The sequence below is a fragment of the Dreissena polymorpha genome, chromosome 5 (genome assembly GCF_020536995.1).
Source record: "Dreissena polymorpha isolate Duluth1 chromosome 5, UMN_Dpol_1.0, whole genome shotgun sequence".
NCBI classification, from domain to species: domain Eukaryota; kingdom Metazoa; phylum Mollusca; class Bivalvia; order Myida; family Dreissenidae; genus Dreissena; species Dreissena polymorpha.
The window spans coordinates 70,488,417-70,515,341 of record NC_068359.1 but is presented as its reverse complement, the minus strand read 5'-3'; the positions used below and the strand labels follow the sequence as shown (position 1 = coordinate 70,515,341).

General features: G+C 36.3%; 1 protein-coding gene across 6 annotated transcripts in view; it reads left to right on the top strand.

Moving 5' to 3' along the window:
- LOC127880896 (arginine-glutamic acid dipeptide repeats protein-like) overlaps positions 1-26,925 on the top strand; it is a 162,078-nt gene that overhangs the window by 32,796 nt on the left and 102,357 nt on the right. The window contains exon 1 of one of the 6 annotated variants that reach the window (XM_052428378.1): positions 7,761-7,944. The exons of the other annotated variants lie outside the window; for them this stretch is intronic. The gene's annotated coding sequence lies outside the window, so the exon portion shown is untranslated. Of the gene's footprint in view, positions 1-7,760; positions 7,945-26,925 lie in introns of those variants that run through there. 6 annotated transcript variants of the gene reach the window in all.

Below are 26,925 nucleotides of genomic sequence, written 5' to 3'. Positions count from 1 at the left end.
ATCTGTAACCTAAAATAAGAGAAGATTAAGACTCTTAAAAATACCGGTCCTGGATTACATTAAAGGAACATTGCGGTCCATTTGTTTCCAATATAATATAAGCTGTTGACTACCCCACTGTACAAAGAAAATCGCAAACTGTAAGCTTTATTCCTAAGGAATCAAATGGGGAGAATTCTGAGTAGAAAAGCGAGCAAGCCACTGATTATAGCAGTGCATTGTGGGCTATATGGTGTGATTGATCACTCAGTTAATACTGTTCAGACTGCCAGTAACTGCTAGCAAATGGTCTTGATGTATGGATGGATTCTAGTTAGGAATTCATTATGTAGCTTGATCAATAGATTGGCTAGCGTCTTGCGAGAAGAGGCAACAATGGTTGTTGAAGTAACATTGTCATCAGACCAATAGGTTCTCCTCCCTAGTGTAATAACATTAACCCTTTCAGTGCGGGAACCGAATTTTAAAGGCCTTTGCAAACAGTTTGGATCCAGATGAGACGCCACAGAACGTGGCGTCTCATCAGGATCCAAACTGTTTGCTATTCTGATAGTATTCTTTGAAAAAAAATCGAAGAAAATGCTAATTTTAGAAATTCTGCAGACGACATTTTAGCAGACGACAAATTTCCCAGCATGCAATGGGTTAAATCATAATCCATAGTTATACAATTAAATTTTAATAAACTAATTATAGTTGTTATTCTTAATAATTTTTTTGAAGGATATATCTGTCAAGATAATAAAATAGCATCACCTTCCATCTCCTCCTAGCCATCATCATCATCGACATCATCATCCATCATCATCATCATCAACAACAACATCATTGTTATCATTATAATCATCATCACAGTATTTATTAATCATGTAACTCTGTTACACCTTTTTCACTTAGCGGTATGATTCAAATGATAACATTTACAGGTGTTTGTTTTCAATTAGTTTTCACTACAAGCTTATGGTAACAAATTTATTTTGCCTTAAACTGTTTGTTAATTAGTTATTGACAATTTGGTAAAAACATACCTGTATTTCTTGATGAGATGAGGTCTTGCTTTGGGGCATTGATAATTTTCATATACTCTTATTCTTGTTAATAAATTAATTTTAAATTCACATTGTCAAGGGTTGTTTGTTAATATAATTTGTCAATTGACAAATTGATCATGATGACATTTTCTTCTAGGCATCCTTGTGTTGGGTACTATTATTGTGCTTGACTATTGTGTCCTTTTGAATATTTCATGATCCAGCCCTAGCCCATAATGTTGTTACATTACCTTTCATACAAATGTTGCGTAAGTCTAGTATGTAAATAATTCTACATTTACTTTGCAATTTGTAATTGATATCAAAACCCAACTGGTGGCTGTTGCAAGGGCTAATCAAATTCATGAAATTATTTGAGAATATGACATATTTGTTCTCTTTCAAGGCAAACTTTATATGCCACCACTATGCTAAAGGGGGGGGGGGGGGGGGGGGGGCGGGCATAGATCACACTTGTCCGTACTGTCCTTAATGTCTCCATGTAATGTTTTACATAGATTTTGATAATGTAAGTAACATAAAGTGATTAACAGAATATAATTAATAGATCCAATTTTCATGCACAAGACATGTTCAATAAGAATTTAGGTCAGTAAGAGTTTTCTCCCTTCAACCACACTGACCATACTGGACTTGCCTTGAAAATTGTTTCCAAAATGTATTGGTTTAAAAGTATTTTAGCGTCCCTCTGGGAAAACAGGGTTTAATGCATGTGCATAGTGTCATCCATGATAAGCCCGCACAGATTCAAATGGCTAATCAGGGACGACACATTCCCCCTACACTGGATTTTCGTTAAGAAGAGACTTCATTTAAGCGAAATATACCATAAAAGCTGAATAAAAGTGTTGTCCCTGATTAGCCTGTGAAAACTGCACAGGCTAATTTGGGAAGATACTTTATGCAGATTCATGAAACCCTGTTACAGAGAATGAGGCTCATTTATTTTAGTTTGAAATAATTGCAAGCTTTCTGCTTATTGAGAAATTCTTTACTCCATTTTCCTAAAAGAAACACTGTTCTCAGTGTCTTTGAAAAACTCAAACATCCTGAGAACTCTCCTTGAATATGGATGGAGCCAAGGATCTTCCAATTGTTAGCCCATTACAGCAATAGCTGCGTAAAGCAGAATTATAAAAGGAATGTGTCTGTAAATTCATGAATGTAAATTTATGAATATTTCCCTATGAGAACAAAATCAATGTCATGTATTTAAAAACATCAATTTTTCATATGTTTCTTAGCTGATTTCACAGATTTTATGTTGTTGTTATTTTAAAACGTGGTTATGCGGAGGCAAACTTAACTGACATCTACAATCCAGGGACCTATTAGCCTTATATGAAAAAACAACAATAGAGCTGAAAATACATTTTGTATCTCTAAATTGAACAATTATTAACTCAAGGGAAGTGTTCACGAGACTGTTTTGCATATTTAAATACAAAATATGGACCTCGGTATTAAATACATTTTTATTTCAGTTTTCCCTGTAAATTTTACCACCACCATCCTCCCCCTGAGTTTTCTCTGAAGGAAAAATTCAATGTACACTGCTAGCTACAGTCTTAAGTTTGGTAGATATCTCATTGTGTCATCTGGGATTCAAATTGAACAATTTCTAAAGCCTATAAATCGTCTTCATTATCATTGAAAACTTGAGTGAATTTTCTGACAAATCATTCCATTGAAATTACAGCTTATTGCTACTTTGAAAAGTTGATAAATGCGAATAACATATTACCTTAATCTCTGGGTTATGGCATTTTAAAGCAAAAGTATAGATTTTTGAAAATTTATTAAACATTTGTGTAAACTTTGTGATATCCCTGCTGATCCCAGTGTAAACAGTGGCATTAAAGACGGATTAAGGCTCGAATATAGCTTGAAATGACGGGTATTACTTTTGCACGTCCAGATCACAGACGTGTTTTGTGTCAGGTGCAGATTTTTCAATTTTGCGTTTGATCTCTAATTGTTGCGGTATGTGAGCGAATATTGTACAGGTCAAAGTAAAATGACCCGGTTAATGTGATGTACACGAGAAAAGAACAAATTATTTTTGTTTCGCCATTGTTTTTTTATAATATTTATTTTTGTTTTTTTGTTTTCTTTAGTTATGTTACTTCATTTTCTGAATGGATTGAAATTAGCATAAAAAAGGATATTCAGATAAGACTGCCTGGTGAAATTATGCAAATAGTAGGATTATGAATTCAGACGTCAGCTAAATTGTGTGGCCTGTATTTTTATAGCATGATACAACAACCATATTGACTGACGTGAAAGCTAATGATGTTTCACTTTTCTATCATTAATTATCTTGTACTAAAGTGACGTGTAATTTCATAATTCCAATGCTAAATGCGTTTAAATGGGGCTTATACTCATTTCAGTTAGTTACATCTCTTGTTTAACACTTTCCCACTCAGAGGCAAAGTGAAAATGGCTATGTGCAAACAGCACATAAAACCAGAACAGCCTGCGAGTATCTCGCAGTCTGTTCAGGTTTAATGCTGTTTGCTGCTTACCAGTATCTAACGGTTGGAAATGAAGCCTTTAAAACTTGAATCTTTAAAGAAAGGTCTTTAATTAATTTAATTTTTTAAGAACTACAAATGCGTCAAAATATGTATCTAAGTGGTAAAGGGTTAACCTATAATTGAGCAACACTGTGAGATAATAGGACTTAATTCAAGTGCATATAGTCTTAAGTCTGGTTTTCCCAAAGATACTGATCTTTTGAGAGACAACATCTTCGTTAAGCTAGTAAATAAACAGTCCAAACTGAGGTCGAAATCTTCAGCAGAGCATTATTAATGGGATCTCAGGCCATTTCCTGGCATGTCTACAGGTCCGTTCAACAGACCCATTTACGGACCCATTCCCAAAGCCAAATGGGAATAAAAAAATCCCATATTTGTAAAACAATCCAATTAAAACATTTTTTTTTGCCCCCGTATCGATAGATCGGGGGTATATTGTTTTTGTCCTGTCTTGTCCTGTCCTGTCTGTCTGTCTGTCCAAAACTTCAACCTTTCGCAATATTGAACATACCAACTTGATATTTACCATGCATGTGTATCTCATGAAGCTGCTCATTTTGAGTGGTGAAAAGTTAAGGTCATCCTTCAAGGTCAAAGGTCAAATATTGTATTTTTCTTTCCTAAAACTTTAACCTTCGTAATATTGAACACAGCAACTTCATATTTTGAGTGGTGAAAGGTCAAGGTCATCCTTCAAGGTGCAAGGTCAAAAATAAAAATAAAAAATTTGTTTCTCCATTCAATCTCTTTCTTCTTGTGGAGCTGCACATTTTGAGTGGTGAAAGGTCAAGTTCATGGTCAACCTTCAAGGTCAAAGGTAAAAATATAAAAAACTAAAATGATCATAACTTTTTTAATATTGAACACAGCAACTTCATATTTGGCATGCATGTGTATCTCGTGGAGCTGCACATTTTGAGTGGTAAAAGGTCAGGGTCATCTTTCAAGGTCAAAAATTGAAAAATATTTTAAATTTCTCCATTCAATCTCTTACTTTTTGTGGAGCGGCACATTTTAAGTGGTGAAAGGTCAAGGTCAACCTTCAAGGTCAAAGGTCAAACAATAAAAAACATAAATAACTTTTTATGCCCCGGATCGAATGATTGGGGGCATATTGTTTTTGGCCTGTCTGTCATTCTGTCTCAAAACTTTAACCTTACAGTACTGTTTTGCTAGAACTAAGAGATATAAGATAAGAAATATTTAACATAGCAACTTGATATTTGGCATGCATGTTGTAACTCAGTGGTGAAAGGTCAATGTCATCCTTCAAGGTCAAAGGTACAAAAAAAGCGGCGCATTAGAGGGCATTGTGTTTTTGACAAACACATCTCTTGTTTGCAGAAGTCATTTATGATAATTATATGTCAATGTTATTTCAATTATTATACAGAGTTAAGAATTATATATAGTTTGTCCTAAATCACTGTTCTTTTCTCGCAAATCAATTCTCAATCCAAAAATGGTCAGGAAAAGGCCTAGATCTAGTGATTTAATTGGAAATAAAAGCAATTTTTGTCACCTCCTCATAGAAAATAGATAATTTTCCAAGTTATAATAATGTACTGATCAGTTAATGAGTATTTTTTGCCCTGGCCCCATGGTCACCTACCCATTCCTTTACTTTAGAAAAAAGAATTTGCATTGTGAAACAAGAAGAATTTGCATTGTGAAACAACAAGAATATGCATTGTGAAACAAGATGAATTTGCATTGTGAATCAAGAAGAATATGCACTGTGAAACAAGAAGAATGTGCATTGTGAAACAAGAAGAATATGCATTGTGAAACAAGAAGAATTTTCATTGTGAAACAAGAAGAATATGCATTGTGAAACAAAAAGAATTTGCATTGTGAAACCTTCAGATTGAGATTTATGGGTCTTCTTAATTGCTTGGAACTTCATTGCACAAACCCATTAAAAATATTGTTTAAGATATCTTTTTGATTGAAATGTGCAGTTTCAGTGCTTATTTTATTTGTTATGCCCCCCTTCAAAGAAGAGGGGGTATATTGCTTTGCTCATGTCGGTCGGTCGGTCTGTCGGTTCGTCCACCAGGTGGTTGTCAGACGATAACTCAAGTACGCTTGGGCCTAGGATCATGAAACTTCATAGGTACATTGATCATGACTCGCAGATGCCCCTATTGATTTTGAGGTCACTAGGTCAAAGGTCAAGGTCACGGTGACCCGAAATAGTAAAATGGTTTTTGAATGATTATTCAAGAACGCGTACGCCTAGGATCATGAAACTTGATAGGTAGATTGATCATGACTCGCAGATGACCCTTATGGATTTTGAGGTCACTAGGTCAAAGGTGAAGGCCACGGTGACCCAAAATAGTAAAATGGTTTCCGGTTGATAACTCAAGAATGCATACGCCTAGGATCATGAAACTTCATGGGTAGATTGATCATGACTCGCAGATGACCCCTATCGATTTTGAGGTTACTAGGTCAAAGGTCAAAGTCATGGTGACCCAAAATAGTAAAATGGTTTGCGGATGATAACTCAAGAACTCATATTCCAGTATCATGAAACTTCACAGGTAGATTGATCATGACTCGCAGATGACCCCTATTGATTTTGAGGTCACAAGGTCATAGGTCAAGGTCACGGTGACCCGAAATAGTAAAATGATTTTAGGATGATAACTCAAGAACACTTTTGCCTAGGATCATGACACTTCATAGGTACATTGATCGTGACTCGCAGATGACCCCTATTGATTTTCAGGTCACTAGGTCAAAGGTCAAGGTCACAGTGACAAAAAACGTATTCACACAATGGCTGCCACTACAACGGACAGCCCATATTGGGGGCGCGCATGTTTTACAAACAGCCCTTGTTTACTTGAAGATAATTTTCTTTTTGAATGAAATTTATTAACCCTTTGCATGCTGGGAAATTTGTCGTTTGCTAAAATGTTGTCTGCTGAATTTCTAAAATTAGCCTTTTTTTTTCAAAGAATACTATCAGAATAGCAAACAGTTTGGATCCTGATGAGACGCCATGTTCTGTGGCGTCTCATCTTGATCAAAACTGTTTGCAAAGGTCTTCGAAATTCCGTTCCAGCACTTAAAGGGTTAACCAACTTCCATTCTTTTTGGGTATTTTTCAGACAGCATATTGAAATTTTGTATTTTTTCCTCAATAAAGAAAGTACTTTTTATGGGTTCTTTATAAGAAAAAATTGCTGACTTCCAACCTTTGAATATAAAAACAGGCTTCCACTGATTATGTAATTTACAAAAGTTCTACTTGAAGAATGATATGAGCCGTGCTGTGTGAAAGGGAGTTTAATGCATGTGTGTGAAGTGTCATCCCAGATTAGCCTGTGCAGTCTGCACAGGCTAATGAGGGACAACACTGGATTATTGCTAATCCAGACTGTGCAGTCTGCACAGGCTAATCAGGGACAACACTTTCTTCTTTAATGGAATGTGCTGTTCAAAGGAAATGTCTTCTGAACAAAAATCAAGTTAAAGGAAGAACATTTCATCAGTGATTAGCAGACTGCACAGGCTTATCTTAGACGACACTTAACACACATGCCAGTGTGTTTTTTTTTCGTTCAAATTTGGGTCCAGTAGGGGGCTTAAAGTATATACTTTTCAAAATGGGACCTAAAGTTTCCTAATTAAAAGTTTTCTAAAAATGTTATTTTTAATGTTTTAATATTTTTATTCGAAACATGTCAATTATCTCCAAATCCAGCTGTATAAGTTAATTTTAGGAAATATAATATAGTCAAGAAATCACTTTTATTATCAATTTTTAAGTGTATGTATTTCCCAATTTTAATCAAAAGGCGCAATTTTTCCCAATCCAAATGAACCCGACCCCCTTCCCAAAATAGTGAAAAATAACACTGCTTGCAAAAGACCCGTTTTCGCAGGGCGTGGTTCATGTGTGGATTTTTGTCTTTATAAAGTTGATGTCATGATACAGCGGCTGCATGAGTTATGAAGATTGCAACTGATAACTTGCACACAACTTTAATGTTAGGGAACATTATATCTGAGTTGCCATTGATTATTCGCACAGTTCTTGTATAGGTCCTGTATATGATCGTTATTGGATTTAAGTTTCCAGTGATATCCATATAACAGATTTAATGTGCAAACAAATTTTTCTGATAATGCATTCAAGTGAGTGAAACATTTAAACTGTGTGATCAATCTTGTGGCTTCAATGAACATTTTATTGCTGTTTTCTCATCTAAAGAGTTAATAAATCCATAAATAATGTCAACCTGGGCAGTGTAAAAATTGGCAGTGGTATAGACCTGTTGTGGTGGGGTATAAATTTCTTTGTAGGAAGGGAAGAAAACGGGAGTAAATAGGTAAAGATTTTAGATTGAATTTCACGACTTTAGCTGCCTGACATGAAGGTTTGTCTGTTTGATGTTTAATGGTAATAAACGGATAATTATCTACTATTTACATGCATTTATGTGAAAAATTGTTTGAAATATATGAGATGTGTATGTTTTATTTCCGTTTACCGGTGTTGGTCTCCTTGAGGATTTAATTGGCTTGTGAGGTGTTTAAAGTGACTGGCTTGAAGATATTGTCACGAGAGTTGATGTGGTGTCAAAATTGATTTATTGCAGGTGTAAGTAGGAAAATATGTATGGGAATAATAGTATTTATTTGTTATCAACCTATGTGGTAGAATATTAAATCATTTTGAAATAGTTTTCAAATTTGGTTTAATTATTTTAAAGCAAAGGTAATTTAAATGTGATGTGTCATTAGATGTCTATTGAACTTTGCAAATTCAAATGATTTCCGATGTGGTATTCCTTCTTTTATATGTTAAGAAATAGTGTCACAATATGACAGACTGTATGTATGACAGATCAAAGTTTTGACATGTTTGTTCATGTCATTTAATGTAATGTAAATGATGTGAATACAATAATGGATTTGACTGTCGAATCATGTGAACAAATGTGTCGCTTGTGATCTGAATTTGTTTCATGAATACAAATCTTTGGTTGCACTACAAATTGGAAAGAATTTGCATCCATGGTATATTGGAAAAAGATTATGGAAAACTCAGATTCATGACAATACCAGGGCTACAGGGATTACAAACACCCATGTTAACCTTTCCCACTCAGATGCAAAGGGAAAATGGCTATGGGCAAACAGCATAAAACCAGAACAGTCTGCAAGTAACTCGAAGTCTGTTCAGGTTTTATGCTGTTTGCTTCTCATCAGTATCTTAAGGTTGGAAATGAAGCCTTTTAAACATGAATTCGGTAATAAAGTTCTTAAATAAAATTTGACTTTCTAAGGGTCTACAAATGCAGCAAAATACGTTTCTAAGTGGTAAAGGGTAAATGGAGCATATATACTAGGTTTTGGTTGGTATCAACTGCGTTAAGGTCAATATATATATATATAGATATATGTCAGACCAGTAGAATAATTCACATCCTGTGGTGTGGGGTATCAAGCGATACCGGGCCCATTGGGGACATGGGTGTTCCCAATGAACAGACGTAAATCACATAATGTGATGTGGTGTAACGAGCTCCTCCGTTGTTATTTCATTACATGTTTGACTGAAATTGTGAAAAAAAAACACACTGAATTCATGTTAAAAGCACTCATTTATACAGTTATTGAAGTGGTTGTTTTGAAATCAGTTTGCCTCAGTGTATGATAATTAAATTGTTATGTAGATTTTTAATCACACTTGTCATGATAGCTGATATAAATCTTGATTCAACTTGAATTTCAAGAGTTTTGTTGATTATCTTTTGAGAATCGGCATGAAAGCACTGGCAATAAACCTGATTGTAACTTATCATTATGAAGGGAGGTAGTCATTATAGATTCAGATATCCATTTCTTTTGGTGTAGACACATGCTGGAGCCTAAGGGACTCACAGTGTTTGTAATTCATCTGAAGTTGTGCATTTCAATATAGTAGATTATATCACCTTTGTTTGTATTATAAAGATAAGAAGAAAGCTTTATACCTCATTAAATAACAGTTTGTGCATGCAGATTTGTGTGCGAGTGATTATTGCAATCATATTTGCGAAGATTTAAATCTACTTAGATTCATTTTAAGACCCATTTGGTTGACATTTTGTCAACTTTTTGGAAATAAATATATTTTGATAGGCTTAAAAACAAACAAACAACTTAATCACTTTATACCAGAAGACATTGGAACAGATTTAAATATTCATGAAAAAAATTGGTCTATGTATAAAATTCATTTATTTTTATGCCCCTGCAATTTGATTAATTTTAAAGTTGCAAAAAAACCTTTCCCACCCAGAAGCAAAGTGACAATTGCTTTGTGCAAACAGCATAAAACCATAACAGCCTGAGAGTAATTCGCAGTCTGTTCAGGTTTTATGCTGTTTGCTGCTCATTAGTATCTAAGGGTTGGAATAATGAAGCAATTTAAATTTGAATCTAGTAAGACAGGTGTATAATAAAATTGAACTTTCTTACGGACTTCACATGCATCAAAAAAGGTATCTTAGTGGTAAAAAGTTAATATACATATCTAAGAGGTAAAGGGTTAAACACGTATCTAAGTGGTGAAGGGTTTAAATACGTGTCAAAGTGGTGAAGGGTTAAATGCATATCTAAGTGGTGAAGGGTTAAAATACGTATCTAAGTGGTGAAGGTTAAAAATACATTAAAAAAAAGAGGTGAAGGGTTAAATGCATATCTAAGGTGTGAAGGGTTAAAATATGTATCTAAGTGGTAAAAGGTTAAACCAGATGTGCCCATGAGCATTTGACAGTTTAATTGAATATAACTGTGATATCTAATTAATGTCACATCTTTTCAATCACCTGGACTGAGAACTATATGTTAAAAGTCATCCCAGCATTTACAACTAAGGTTGTCAGTACGACAGGGCTAATTGTTCATAAATTAGGGCCGCATGGTAAAACTGGCCTCCTTCGCAGGGTCTCCTGACAATAAAATGAACAGATTATGGCCTGGACACCTACTAGAAGTATTAAGACGCTCGTAAAATGGCCATATTTGGATGTTATAGGCAGTTTACAGATGGACTTTGGACAATCAGTTACAGTGTCTGTAAAATATCCATCTTGTCGCAAAAAAGCCTTTTATACGTTATTGCATTTGAAAGTTATTGTGTTACTGAGTGTTTACTTTGTTAATTACTGCCCTTCGTAGAAACAGTGTTATAGTTTGTTACCTCTGAAAAGAAAATGCGAACATTTGAACATAAACATTAATTTTGCAATTAAGATTTCTAACCTGATCCTGTTTGTCTTATCAATGCACAACAATCAAAATTATCATTTCTAAAATATCCAATTAACAATGCAAAAACTAGTGCCATTACTGAGAGAGCAACCTAGACTAATAAAGCAGTAATTACAATTGCACAAATATTTGTCAAATCATGTTGGAATCCAACCAATTTTTGCATTATCATTGTGTATAATCCAATGAACAACACTTTGTCATTCTGATTGGATATAGCAGTTAAATCTCTCTTGGTAAGGCACAAATGGTAAAATAGAGCCTTAGTTAGGACAAAATTGGGCTTTATGCATCTGCCTAATGTAATGTCCCTGATTAGCCTGTGTAGTCTGCACTGGCTGATTAGAGATGGCACTTCATGCTTTATCTGGATTGTTGTTTAGAAGGGGCTTCCTGTTTTACTAAAAATATATTGTTGTGGAAGGTCACATGTCATCCCAGACTGCACAGGCTAATCTGAGGCAACAGTATGAACATGCATTAAGGCCCAGACTGCACAGGCTAATCTGGGACAACAGTATGAACATGCATTAAGGCCCAGACTGCACAGGCTAATCTGGGGCAACAGTATGAACATGCATTAAGGCCCAGACTGCACACGCTAATCTGGGACAACAGTATGAACATGCATTAAGGCCCAGACTGCACAGGCTAATCTGGGGCAACAGTATGAACATGCATTAAGGCCCAGACTGCACAGGCTAATCTGGGACAACAGTATGAACATGCATTAAGGCCCAGACTGCACACGCTAATCTGGGACAACAGTATGAACATGCATTAAGGCCCAGACTGCACAGGCTAATCTGGGGCAACAGTATGAACATGCATTAAGGCCCAGACTGCACACGCTAATCTGGGACAACAGTATGAACATGCATGAAGGCCCAGACTGCACACGCTAATCTGGGGCAACAGTATAAACATGCATTAAGGCCCAGACTGCACAGGCTAATCTGGGGCAACAGTTTGAACATGCATTAAGGCCCAGACTACACAGGCTAATCTGGGACAACAGTATGAACATGCATTAAGGTCCAGACTGCACAAGCTAATCTGGGACAACAGTATGAACATGCATTAAGGCCCAGACTACACAGGCTAATCTGGGACAACAGTATGAACATGCATTAAGGCCTAGACTGCACAGGCTAATCTGGGACAACAGTATGAACATGCATTAAGGCCCAGACTGCACACGCTAATCTGGGACAACAGTATGAACATGCATTAAGGCCCAGACTGCACACGCTAATCTGGGACAACAGTATGAACATGCATTAAGGCCCAGACTGCACACGCTAATCTGGGACAACAGTATGAACATGCATTAAGGCCCAGACTGCACAGGCTAATCTGGGACAACAGTATGAACATGCATTAAGGCCCAGACTGCACAGGCTAATCTGGGACAACAGTATGAACATGCATTAAGGCCCAGACTGCACACGCTAATCTGGGACAACAGTATGAACATGCATTAAGGCCCAGACTGCACACGCTAATCTGGGACAACAGTATGAACATGCATTAAGGCTCAGACTGCACAGGCTAATCTGGGACAACAGTATGAACATGCATTAAGGCCCAGACTGCACAGGCTAATCTGGGACAACAGTATGAACATGCATTAAGGCCCAGACTGCACACGCTAATCTGGGACAACAGTATGAACATGCATTAAGGCCCAGACTGCACACGCTAATCTGGGACAACAGTATGAACATGCATTTAGGCCCAGACTGCACACGCTTATCTGGGACAACAGTATGAACATGCATTAAGGCCCAGACTGCACAGGCTAATCTGGGACAACAGTATGAACATGCATTAAGGCCCAGACTACACAAGCTAATCTGGGACAACAGTATGAACATGCATTAAGGCCCCTTTTCCAAGAACAAGACTCATACTATTGCTCTTTACTCATACTAAAAGACGGTTTTTGTTCTGAAATTTTTATTGCCTTAGTTCACTTGTGTTTGATGCTAGTAGACAGGTCGATCAATTAACAGGAAATATTTTGTCAATAAAAACCACAAGTACATGGCTTAATCTAAATTATTCACCTTGTCTAGATACTTCTCATTCTATTCTGAGAAATCATTATCTTCAGTGCCTGTAAGCTCAATGAGTTTTCATCAAATGTATTTACAAGCATTTGGGATGCATTTTAAAAAGATAAAACATCTATAAGCCTTTATGTTCAATCCCAGCAGAAATTTCTGTTAAGCATTGATATTTCATGAATTTTGCATGTGGCAATGTAATTCATCTGGCTGTCTAATGCCTCTGTGAGCACTATTGGATTAAGTCTGGAGGGAAGACTGATTTGTTTTCTTTATTGCATTGATTGCATGTTTACTGTCATGGAAATGCGGCATTTATGTCCTGCGATATGGGTCATAGATTATGATCAGTAATATTATCAGCAGCAGCAACAACAGCAGAAGTTGGTATTGCTGTTTTGTTATTAATATCATTAAATTCATCATCATCATCATCTTCATCAATTTGAACATCACATTACTACTATGGTCATCAGCATGGCCATCAACAGCAAAATAATCAGCAGCGACAATAACACAATAACAACAACAACATCATCATCACCATCAACTGAAATAGCTTCAGCTGTAGCAAAGCTTCAAAGTTTAAAATATCATACATAGTTATCTGTAGTTTTATATAATCCGTATAATAAAAATTAAAAACAAATTAAAGTGAAACCAAGTATGTTCTTAATTATAAACCTAAAACATCAACTGGTCTCCTTCCCAAACCACCAGCTTTTCTGTTGATCCATGATCACAGGCTATTAAGCAGTAATGACAATTCAGTATTCTCGAGAAAATTAAGCTATCCATTCACTGAGCGAAGATGTTTCAAAATAAGACATCTCTGCCTGCAAATTCTGGAGAAAAGGCATGGCAAGAGTGATTAAGGAAAGGCAAGACTGCATGATTGAATGGGGGTTTGTTTTCAGAACTGATGAGATTTTGCTGGCATCAATTGTGCTGCTGTTGTTTGTATAGTTGCTATAATTCTGTTGTTTGTGTAGTTACATGCAACAAGGGGGGAATGGAAGCTATGGTTGTTGTTAAAGCTTAAATTTAGGAATAAAGGTCTTTAATGTAACTGTTTAAGGGACTACACATGCGTCAAAATATGTATCTGAGTGGTAAAGGGTTAAATGCAGAGGGCAGCGCGGTGAAGTTTTATAATAACGGATTATAAAATATATATTGTTTCCTGGTACAATTTAAATATTGAAAGTTTGAAATTAGAGTTTGATATGAAATAGCTTTTGTTGGCTTCAAACTTTATAATAAGTATATATCATTAATATATATACATGTATGTCTATATATATTTCATATCATTAATATATATACATGTATGTCAAAATGTCAATAAATAACACTTTTACTGTAATATAATTTCATAGTTTTAATGACTATTAAGTTCATATATTATATCAGGTGAAATGAACACTATTTAAAATAAATCTAAATTAAAAATCCTACTCACTAAAGTTAATTAATAAATCTAAATTAAAATAAATCTTTCATGTCTGTTAATTCAAACCCAATTTACTTAAAGGATAGAATGCTTTGAAAACATGCAGATAAAGAAATAGGTGGACTTTGCCAATACTGCTTTATGCTTATGTCGTTTGAAGTATTATGATTGTCTATTCAATCCAATTTATGCTTTCTTTATAGGATTTTTAAATGGATTCAATGTATAGAAAGTGGTTACATGATTACTGGTATATTGTTACTAATGCTGCATTATGTGACCTTGGTTATGAGGCAAAGTTTATAGCCTTCAATTAAAATACGAGATGCTTTAACAAAAACTGCAACATGTTGGTTGTCAAGGTTAAGCCCACCATAGTGAGCAAATATCTGGCCTTTCATTGTAGACAAATGTTGCTACAGATGGGGTACATGACTTGTTTTTAACTTCAACTTATTTCGGCCTGCATGTAACAGAAAGAAGGGAAACACATACTCTTTCGATGAAGAAGAAAAATCTGATTTAAAAGATTATAATAACATTTTTGGAAGCATTTATCAAACTTAATCTAAGGAGCATTTTTATGTCCCCCAGTATATACTGGGGATCATAATGTTTTTGCCCTGTCTTTTGGTTTGTTTGTTGGTTGGTTTGTTGATTTGTCGGTTTGCGTCAAACTTTAACATTTGCCATAACTTGCAATATTGAAGATAGCAACTTCATATTTGGCATGCATGTGTATCTCATGGAGCTGAACATTTTGAGTGGTGAAAGGTCAAGGTCACACTTCAAGGTCAAAGGTCAAATATATTGGTCAAAATCATCAAACTTTAACATTTGCCATAATTTTTGCAATATTGAAGATAGCAACTTCATATTTGGAATGCATGTGTATCTCATGGAGCTACACATTTGAGTGGTGTAAGGTCAAGGTCATCCTTCAAGATCAAAGGTCAAATAAATGGTTCAAAATTGTCAAACTTTAACATTTGCCACAACTTTTGCAATTTTGAAGATAGCAACTTCATATTTGGCATTCATGTGTATCTCATGGAGCTGCACATTTTGAGTGGTGAAAGGTCAAGTTCATCCTTCAAGGTCAAAGATATCGGGGTGGGGGAAGGGAACATAGTGCTTCTCAAACACATCTTGTTTACTCTGTTTTAAATTGGAAGCTGAGGCAAGAGTTACAGACTTAATGTGGAAATATTTGAAAAAAATGCTGGCTAAAATATATTCTTCAGTGTTCAGGGAAGTGACTCATTATAATGCTTTCAATAAAAAAAGGCCCCAATAATGATTACCTACATGTATAAATAACTTCAGTCCTCTGTCCATGTACTTATGCACTATCAATCATGGACCTGCATTCCCCAAGGAAGCTGTTTTCTCCCACTGTTCTGGCAGACGAGTGTAAAACTCTTGTCACTGTTTAATATTTCAAGAGAAGGTAATACAATTTTGCACTCAATACTCAACTGTCCCTCAGTGAGGCCATATTTTGATGGACGAGTGTAAAACCGCTAACTGCTTGACATTTCTTTATAATATGCAGTAGTTTCAAACTGAACAAGCCATTGAAGTATTTTTCTTTGATTAGCGGGACATGTGGCATTTTTTCTCTTTTGGTGCCATTCCTACTATTCTAGTGTTGGCTCCACAAATTGGAGGTTAATGTCCAACCAACAGGAAAGATTCCTGGTGGTGAATAATTTACCATGTGATTATGCTAAGTAGGATGAACAATATGACCCTATCTCATTGCTGTTTCCAAATCAACCCTGCTTGTTCTGCTAAATGAGTCTCAGCTGTTATGATTGGCAAGCTCTTGGAGGATATAGATCAATGGTCTGTGTTTCATAGAAGCTTATCAAGCTTTTCTGTGATTCTGATGGCAGTTTTCAGTCAATTTCAACAGGAGGCTTGTGGATTTAGTGTAAGTCAGCCTGTGGAATTCTGTGTTGTGAAGTGTTGCTGGTTGTAGATAATTGGAATAAAGGTGTGGTAAGTATATTAGGGAAAGTGGTGTCAAGTGATGGATGCAAATTCAGTTAATGCTAAAGCCACAAAACAATTTATTGTGTAATGACTTAGTTAAATTGCTGTGTCTAATGATAGGGAATTGCTTAAGGTTGTTATATTAATGTGATCGTGGCATTCGTCTCTGAAGCTAAGAAAGCTAAATATTTTGTATTTGGATAACATTACCTTTCAACAAAGGTGGAAAGGTATAATATTTTAATGAAGTGGTATGTTAGTACCACTTTTTTGGGTCGAGTAAATTTGTTCTACATGGCTAGAATGTTCAAACGTTTGTTACTTTTGCACAAGCTGTGAAATACTGAAAATGGATTAAGGGGCCTATTTAAGGTGAAGTCATGTGTTGCATATTCATGACAAAATAAGGTATTTTATATTAGTAAAGTAAGAGGCAGATACAAGGTTATGGTTCTTGCTTCAATGTGTATTTTAAACCATTTATGCCTAGCATCTAGAAAAAAGGCCTTGGCAAACAGCATAGACCCAGATGAGTCCCGCATGATGCGGCGTCTCATCAGGGTCTGCGCTGTTTGCTTAAAGGAATTTCTGTTAGAAATATTCTAAATATAGAAATAAATTTACGAGACACCCCTAATTTTGGAAATAAATTGATCCAATTTAGAAGGATGGGAGAGTCCACGAGGCATAAATGGGTTATACTAACCATTGGTCAGGTAATGTCTAAATTTGCCCAGGACCTAAAGCTCTATTGAAAAATTCCATAATCTATTATGGCACACACAATCTACTAGCAGACCTCTTATTTACATTGCCTGCCATCATTTTCTCTGTATAACATATCTGCCAACAAAAACGATGCACTGTATTTGTGAGAGGAGAAACTTTCCCCCGATAATCTGAGGTATGTTAACTTGTTTCTTGGAGGATGTGAATTATTTATGGCTGGCTGTTTTTATTACAAGGCTGTCAGGACTAATGGATTGCTGTTGTGTGCATAATAATTGATAGCTTTCTTTTGTGTAACTTAAATCACCGCAATCCAAATTGAAACACTTCCCTGGGGTCAGTCATGCTTGTTATGACATGAAAGCGTAATTTAAGCCCATTGTAGCATCCAACCAGTTTATAAATCCCTAGCTCCAAAGTGTTACAAGCTATGTGGGTTTTAGGAATGCCCCTACTCTGTCAGTAAGTCAGTTGGTCAGTCTGTCCTAAACCCTGCCATGTCTTCTCCATATCTGCTATACCCTTTGGCAGATTTGCTCCTTAAATATGGGGGGCATTGAGAGGCTGTGCAGGAGCAGCCACTTTTTTATACTTTCGAAGAAAAGGGGGCATATAGTGATCGGACTGTCCGTCTGTCTCCATCTGTCTGTCCGTCTTTCTGTCACACTTTGCGTTTAGGTTTAAAAAAATGCTCATAACTTCTATGTTCCTTGAGATATAACCTTCATATTTGGTATCCATGTGTATACGGACAAGGCCTTTCCATACGCACAAAATTGTTTACCCCTGTGACCTTGACCTTGAACTTAGGGTCCGCGTTTAGGTTTTGCAGACACAGCAGCAGCAGCAGAATAATTATCGAAATGAATACATGTCATTTCAAATTATTATAACAAGCACCAATACCAAAATTGTCCAAATATCAAGGAACATCATCATTTAATTATCATTATCAACAACACCATTTGCAGGTCTATAAAATATTAATGGCCAATAACTCCCTGTGTGCAGGAGATTCCTCCCGTAGCTGGAGGTTCAAACAGCCAATTACTTATCAACAAGAAAGCTGTCTGTTTTGGTTTGAAATCTTGGCACAGATTACATAGACAATAAGGATCATGAAGCAAGGAATCATTAGTTAGAGGAAAGTTGCAGATTTCTATATTCTGGAAATTTTCTCTGAACCACTGAATACAAATAAGCCTTGCTCTGAGAAAATGGGATTTAATGCATGCGTGTGCAGAGTGGCCTCTGAGAAAATGGGGTTTAATGCATGTGTGTGCAGAGTGGCCTCTGAGAAAATGGGGTTTAATGCATGTGTGTGCAGAGTGGCCTCTGAGAAAATTGGGTTTAATGCATGGGTGTGCAGCGTGGCCTCTGAGAAAATGGGGTTTAATGCATGGGTGTGCAGAATGGCCTCTGAGAAAATGGGGTTTAATGCATGGGTGTGCAGAGTGGCCTCTGAGAAAATGGGGTTTAATGCATGGGTGTGCAGCATGGCCTCAGAGAAAATGGGGTTTAATGCATGGGTGTGCAGAATGGCCTCTGAGAAAATGGGGTTTAATGCATGGGTGTGCAGAGTGGCCTCTGAGAAAATGGGGTTTAATGCATGGGTGTGCAGAATGGCCTCTGAGAAAATGGGGTTTAATGCATGGGTGTGCAGCCAGTGGCCTCAGATTAGCCTGCGCAGTTTAACCCTTTGCATGCTGGGAAATTTGTTGTCTGCTAAAATGTTGTCTGCTTAATTTCTAAAATGAGCAATTTCTTCATTTTTTTTTTCCAAAGAATAGCACGTTCTGTGGCGTCTCATCTGGATCCAAACTGTTTGCACAGGCCTTCAAAATTCGTGCGCAAAAGTTATACATGCTTATCAGGGACGACACTTTCCACTTTTATGGTATTTTTCATTCAAAGGAATTTGAAGAAAAATACAGTAATAAGGCGGAAATCAAAACTGCAGCATCAATGCTAGGAAATCAATACATCATTCATTTTCTTTTAATTTCAACAAGCAATTTAAAAAACTTCTATTTTGTTTATGAAATCATTCATCCGTGTTTGAATTGGCATGATATTTTTATGCCCCCCTTCAAAGAAGAGGGGTTATATTGTATGTACTGTCTGTCTGTAGGTAGACCAGTATGTTTCCGATCAATAACTCATCAATGCATTGACCGCTTGGCTTGATACTTCACATGTGCATTTGTCGTGGACTGTAGATGACCTCTATTGTAATTAGGGTCTCTAGGCCAAAGGGTATGGTCACTATCACAATAAGTGTGAAAATTGTTTCCGATCAATAACTCGTCAACAAATTGACCGATTTGCTTGATACTTAGCATGTGCATTTGCCTTGGACAGTAGATGACCCCTATTGACATTGGGATTACTAGATCAAAGGTCAAGGTCACTGTGATGCAAAAAATCCTGTGTCAAGGCCCTGTTTTGGTGGGCATAAGTCTCCGACTGCGGAGCTCTTGTTATCAAGTTAAACTCTTGACTTTAACCATAGTTATGCAGAGCTCCAGATAAGGTTTCGAGTCAATTAGTTTTCACTACAAGATTTTTTTCGCAATTAGTTTCTTTCCAAAGTTCACCATTTTCAATTAGTTATTTTTTCTTTCAATGAAAAATATATAATAACAAACTGAACTTTTAACTCCATTGACCTTTGCATGAGCTACTGTGTGCATACCGGTCCCTTTCTGGATTTAAAAGCCCTTACTCGCCACATTGTGTTTAATACAAGAAGAACATTTCAAATGAATATTAGCATCCGAGCCTTCAATCTGTAACCAGGGAAAGTCATTTGTCCATGCCGAGATCTGTTTTTGCGTGATACCGCGATGTTTGGGTTTGGAGATCGTCGATACCACCTCATCAACCGCTTTTGACACTATATTAGATAATATACTGCCAACAATAGACTTTGGACTTTGTTCTCGCCACGAAATGAAACCAAGTGTACTTGGCGCTGTCGCAGAATGAAGTTTCTTTTGAACTCGTTCAGGCTTTGCAGCCGACATGTTTAATTTTGTAAACAGAAGAGCGTAAACGGAAATGCAAATATTTTTGTTTACAATTAACTAATTCACGGATCCGGTATCGGAAATCTCGTTATCATTTAACTTTCGCAGCGCAGAACTCGGAAATTCTGTACGATCAAACTGCTGGTCATAATTCGGATCTGTCTGCCTTAATTCGTTTTGATACGATGAGTTTTGATTATTTTTTTTTTTCTTTAAAAACAAATCGTAATAACGATAAAATTATGCTTATCTGGAGCTCTGGTTATGTTTTAGATTCCTGAAAAAAATATTGAAATAAGAATTATTGTGGATATTAATTTTATTGGTTTTAAAATATTGTAGCTTTTCTTCATTTGTCAAAGTTTGTAATTGCTGAGATGAAATGCAAAATATTTGTTTGTTATAATAAGATTGTTGTTTATCAGGTAATCTCTATTGATGTTTATAGCTTCTGATTACCTGTGGAAGTCAGCCCTCAGTTTGTGTACTCAGGAACATGTGGCAAGCATTTTCAGTGGGTGTTATTTCTATTACATCTGGCACTTTGGGCTTGCAGATAGTTACTGTAATTTACTGGAACAATTTTTGCAGGCAGTTATCAGGATGATTACAGGCTACTGGTATCACCTGTAAATAACAGTCCCCTCACCACCATTCTCTACACCTTACACTTGGCCACTGAGCCTTGCTGATAAGCCCTGGCTGGGCATGTAATTGCTGATAAGCTGTCTGGCTGGGCAAGCATTGCCTGACAAGCCACTGGCAAGGGTGTGTAGCTGTCAGGATACATTAGGGACTACAGGGCATGTGTGTGGTCAGTGAGCAGGGAAGCACTGACAGTGGTTATGACCCTGTGATGTGATAAAGGTTCCAAGCGAGTGTGGAGAAGAGATGGAACTGAAAAAAACATGAATAGCTTTACTGTTTCCAGTCCTTTTATTGTCCCCTACCGGTTTCACTGGAGGGGACTTAGGGTTTGCGCTCTGTCCGTCTGTCTGTCTGTGAGTCTGTCTGTCACACTTTTCTGGATCCTGCGATAACTTACTTGAAACATGGATAGATGGAAATATGGGCATTATGCACTTCATTTCATTTTGTTCCTAGATCAAAAATTCCGGTTGCTATGGCAACAAATAGACTAGAAATACTGCTGAAAATGGTGGTTTTCTGGATCCTGTGATAACTTTAAAAGTTCTTTTTCATGAAACTTGCAACATGGATAGATGGCAATATGGACATTATGCACGTCATTTCATTTTGTTCCTACATCAAAAATTGTGGTTGCTTAGCAACCAAAAAAAAAACAAAAAAAAAACAATTCTGAAAATGGTGGAATTTCTGACAAATTTTGGAGCCGGTAGGGGACCATATTGCTTGACAATAGCCTTGTTACTTATATTTTTATGTCCCCCACCACTATAGTGGGGGACATATTGTTTTTGCCCTGTCTGTTGGTCTGTTGGTTTGTTTGCTCCAACTTTAACATTTTGCCAAAACTTTTGCAATATTGAAGATAGCACTTCATATTTGGCATGCATGTGTATCTCATGGAGCTGCACATTTTGAGTGGTGAAAGGTCAAGGTCAAGGTCATCCTTCAAGGTCAAAGGTCAAATATATAGCTTCAAAGCGGTGCAGAAGGGGACATAGTGTTTCCACTAAACACATTTCTTGTTTGTTTTAAGGTTAATATTATTCCCTCCACATTCCTTGCATCAATTGCAGCTTCAAACTGCTTTTATGAGCGATGCTGAACACATGTGCATAAAGTAATGCCCAAATTAGCCACTGCAGTCCGCACAGGCTTATCAGGGTCGACACTTTTCGCTTTTATGGTATTTTTTCCTTTGAAGAGATTCACTTTTAACTGAAAATGCCATTCTAATTGGTAAATGTTTTCTCTGATAAGCCTATGCAGACTGCACTGGCTAAACTGGGACGACATTTCACCACATGCATTAAGCCCCATTTTCCCAGAGAATGTTCATTCAGGCATTAGACTGCATCAATCGCAGCATCAGACCTTCAGCAATTTTATGGCTGCCAAATTAATAGCACTTCAAACCTCAGCCCCAGCTTTTACTCTGAGATTAATTGACAGTAAGGGCAGTAGAACCTTTAATAACATTAGCTGGGTGATTGTTGAGACATTCAAGATGTGTTTTGTCCTGACTGGGAGATGTCTGCCATGAGATAAGGCGGATATTGAAGAGGCAGATCTTTGTTGACATCCAGTTGGCAACTGGTTTCTAATGTTGACCTTGGGAATAGATTTTCAGTGTGAGGCTTTTCTACTTGGTTTAATTATGTAAGATTTGTCAAAAAACTGAAATATCAATATCGTGTATTATTATTGAGAGTCTATCTGCAAACTTTCTCACATGCATACAGTTTCCATAGCTAGTAAGTAAAACAGTTTGATGGTTAACTTCAAAAGAACTAAAAATGATTATAAATAGTTATCACTTTGTAATAAAAAAGTTACAATTTGTAATAAAGAGATGTGTTGCTTAATGAAGCTTTTTATGCCCCCCCCCCCCCCCTGACCACCAGAAGTTATGGGCCTTGGACATATGACATTAAAAATTTCCCTAAAATAATCGTTTTCCAGATGTTTTTTATGCAACACTTTCAGATATTGAGTTGATATTTGGTATGTTTGTCTACCTACGTGACTTACAGGTAAAGTGTGAGTTTGGTTCTGGTCCATTGATTTTTGATGTTATTCTTTGCTTTGGACTTAACAAATTGATCCTAAAGATGGCATGACTTTATTTCAACTGTTTACACCATACTGTTTGTTTAATCAGGAACCCTTTGTCTGAGAGGACAAGAATAATCAGGTCTAGAATTTCCTATTGAGGCAGATAATCAGTTCATGGAATCGGTTTTCCTGGAAGTTCTCATTGTGTGGGGCCCATAGAAGCTTGGCGGTAACAACTCCTTTGATAATTATAATAATACATTGGTGCATTTGTGTGAAACTATAGTATCTGATATTAGAATGCCAAGCAAATAGGATAGTTCTGACATTTAGTGGCATTGGCAGATACTGAATCAGTGTGACTGGAGGGGGGGGGGGGTTAACAGTGAATCCTGGAGGAATATTTTGACAGGGAAAAAATCTTGTCATCTCTACCTTATTGATTGGATTAGAGAGTACGTGGATTGTTGGGAGATATCCCAGGAGACGGACAGGAAGTGGTTCTAGCAGCAAGTGATTTACATGCTTAAAAATGGCACTCCACAGGAAATCTTGTCTTTCACCTAAGAAAGAGAGTTTTTGTTGATTGGGTTATGGGTTTTATTAGGAAGGAGCATTACAGGCTAAAAGAGCAAGGTCCAAGTATAATGACCTTCTTAATTCATAGTGACTGCGTCCCTTGCAGACAAAAAATTACTTGACCAAATTGCATTAAGGGAGGACAGATTATGTTTATATAGGGATGACAGATTTCATTGAAATTTATGTAAAGAGGTGAAAATGAAGGTTTTAATTTTGATGAGCAGATACAAGACAAAAGATTCTATTGTCGTTAACATTCTTATTATGCGTTTTGAAAAAAAGCAACCAAAAAACATGTCAAAAATATATTTTGAAATTTAATTAAATGAAATAAAACAATTTATATGATAAGTGTTTTTAATGTCAATTTTTGGGCTCAGTTTATATTTTTCCCAATGGACTTCCAAAATTCCCACTTGAAGATTAAAATAAAAATTGTCTTTGTAAAGCAAATAAAACTATTAGTTAATTTACTTATGAAGCTCTATGGTTTGAAGCTTAGTAAATATAATCACTTATTCTCAATTTTAAAGTATTTGTTAGCAAAATAAAAATCATACCGCTCCCCCATTTTAAGTTAAAATGATAATTTTCCCCAATGCACAGGGTACTATCCCAGTGCCAAAATGGTTGGAAAAAACACTGTTGATAGAAGACATTTAGAATTTTCATGCAGTAAGTATTATATAAGATTGTGTTTTTGACTTTTTGTTTAAGGTCAAAAAGTGTTTAAGATATTTCATTTATTCTGTTTATAAATGATAGGTCTTTATTAAGTATAAACAAATGAAAATTCCAATTTGTAACCGCAAGGCTTTATATTTATAGTTGACTGTTTATGGTAATCCAATAATCCAGTTAATTCGTCTCTCTTATTCTATTGCTGTTATGTACAGTTTAACATTTCGTGAAAGGCAGACTTAATCATATCACCCTGTAATCCATCAGTAATCTCAAGTCTGACTACAAATACCTTCTTGAGATTGTTGAACAAGTAACCTGTGACAGAGCCGTTTGATAACGATCCAATATTGCTTGCTAATCATTATCTCCCCCCCCCTCTTGCCGAACTAGTGAGGCTACGGCTTGCAGTGGTATTGAAAACCCTGTTGTTGCTGTTTTCCTTCACTCATGTCTATATCTACCAATACAGCTTTGGTGATTGGCAAATATTGATTGTAATAGGCCAGTCACGATTTGATAACAATCTTAAATATTGGATTCTTTTGTTTGCTCATATTTGAGGGGCTAATAATGCTATTGGTAGTAAAACGCCACATTAAAGCTGTGTGCAGTCACCTCAAGGCAATTTTGATAACTTTTGTTAAATCGACAAGCGAAGTAGGAAAGTGGTTAACATTGGAGAGAGTTTAAAAGGCAGTTAATGGAGAGTGAAGATCAATTTGTTGACAGTATGTGGCTGTGATATTCTACCTGTCAAGCTGGTGGACCCATCGCATGCCTTAATCACTTACACAGTACCACAATGGCCTGGTTTTCATTTATGGGCATGTTGAATTGATTCGAGAATTCCTGGATTGATGTTGTTGCAGTGAATGTTTGCCAAGTGTTTGATTAGCTTTCAGTGCTCCACAGAAGTATGTCTTTGTGTGTGTGAATTTTCGTGGATGTTAAGACATTGAAATGTGTAACATATTTGACAGTTTGTGACTGCATGGAGGTTTAATTCCGATTATCATTTTATCGGATAAGAAATAATAACGGACTGGACATATCTTTTGTAAGTATTGTAATTAGAGTGTAATTTGTAATTTTAACTTGATTTGTACAATAATTATTGTATTCTTAGTGTGTATTTGACAGATGATTAAGTGTTTATTTAATCAGATTCATCAATGGTTATTGCGGAATTACTCAACTTATGTGACTGAGATGTATGATATTTGTTATCTTCTTATATTATGCTCTGGATTGTGTCAGATATTTGTCTGTTTTATTGGATTTAAATTGGTTTAAGTTGTTATGCCCATGGATCAAATGATCGGGGGTGTATTTGTTTTGGCCTGTCTGTCTGTCTGTCTGTCATTGTATGTGTGTGTCTGTCTGTCATTGTATAATTTTTATGTCCCCCACTATAGTAGTGGGGGACATATTGTTTTTGCCCTGTCTGTTGGTTGGTTGGTTGGTCTGTTGGTTGGTCTGTTGGTTGGTCTGTTGGTTGGTCTGTTGGTTTGCGCCAACTTTAACATTTGCAATAACTTTTGCAATATTGAAGATAGCAACTTGATATTTGGCATGCATATGTATCTCATGGAGCTGACATTTTGAGTGGTGAAAGGTCAAGGTCATCCTTTAAGGTCAAAGGTCAAATATATGGGTCAAAATCGCTCATTTAATTTACACTTTTGCAATATTTCAGTATTCAAAATAGCAACTTGATATTTTGCATGCATGTGTATCTCATGGAGCTGCACATTTTGAGTGCTGAAAGGTCAAGGTCATCCTTCAAGGTCAGAGGTCAAATATATGTGGCCAAAATCGCTCATTTTATGAATACTTTTGCAATATTGAAGATAGCAATTTGATATTTGGCATGCATGTGTATCTCATGGAGCTGCATATTTTGAGTGGTGAAAGGTCAAGGTCATCCTTCAAGGTCAGAGCATAAATGTGGCCCAAATCGCTTATTTTATGAATACTTTTGCAATATTGAAGATAGCAACTTGATATTTGGCATGCATGTGTATCTCATGGAGCTGCACATTTTGAGTGGTGAAAGGTCATGGTCATCCTTCAAGGTCAAATATATGGGTCAAAATTGCACATGTAATGTCACTTCTGCAATATTGAATCTAGCAATTTTATATTTTTTCATATTTATCTTCGGTCTAAATCTCGTAGGGATTACGTTCACAAAGTCCTTCTTACATAGGCTCGCAAAGAACACACTCAAACCTGCTCAATCCAATACGTAAAATATAAAGAATATGGAAATACTTACACGCGGCTTTCCGGCGACATGTATACAGTATCTCAGCCGTCACATGATCCACAGTCATCGCTGGAGGTTATTGAATGGTGTGATTCTAGAGCAGAATTCCTTCGTGTTGACTCGAAAGCTTAGCTTGGTATGATTGCCTTATCATTTACAAGTCGAGATACACCTCACTATGTTTAATGATGTACATGAATAGTATACTTTAACTTTTCAATGATTTTTATGTCCCCCAGTCTATACTGGGGGACATAATTATTGTTTTTGCCCTGTCTGTTGATTTGTTTGTTGGTTTGTTTGTTTGCGTCAAACTTTTACATTGGCCCTAACTTTTGCAATATTGAAGATAGCAACTTGATATTTGGCATGCATGTGTATCTCATGGAGCTGCACATTTGAGTGGTGAAAGGTCAAGGTCATTCTTCAAGGTCAAATGTCAAATATATGTGTTTGTTTGCGTCAAACTTTAACATTGGCTAATACTGTTGCAATATTAGAGATAGCAACTTGATATTTGGCATACATGTGTA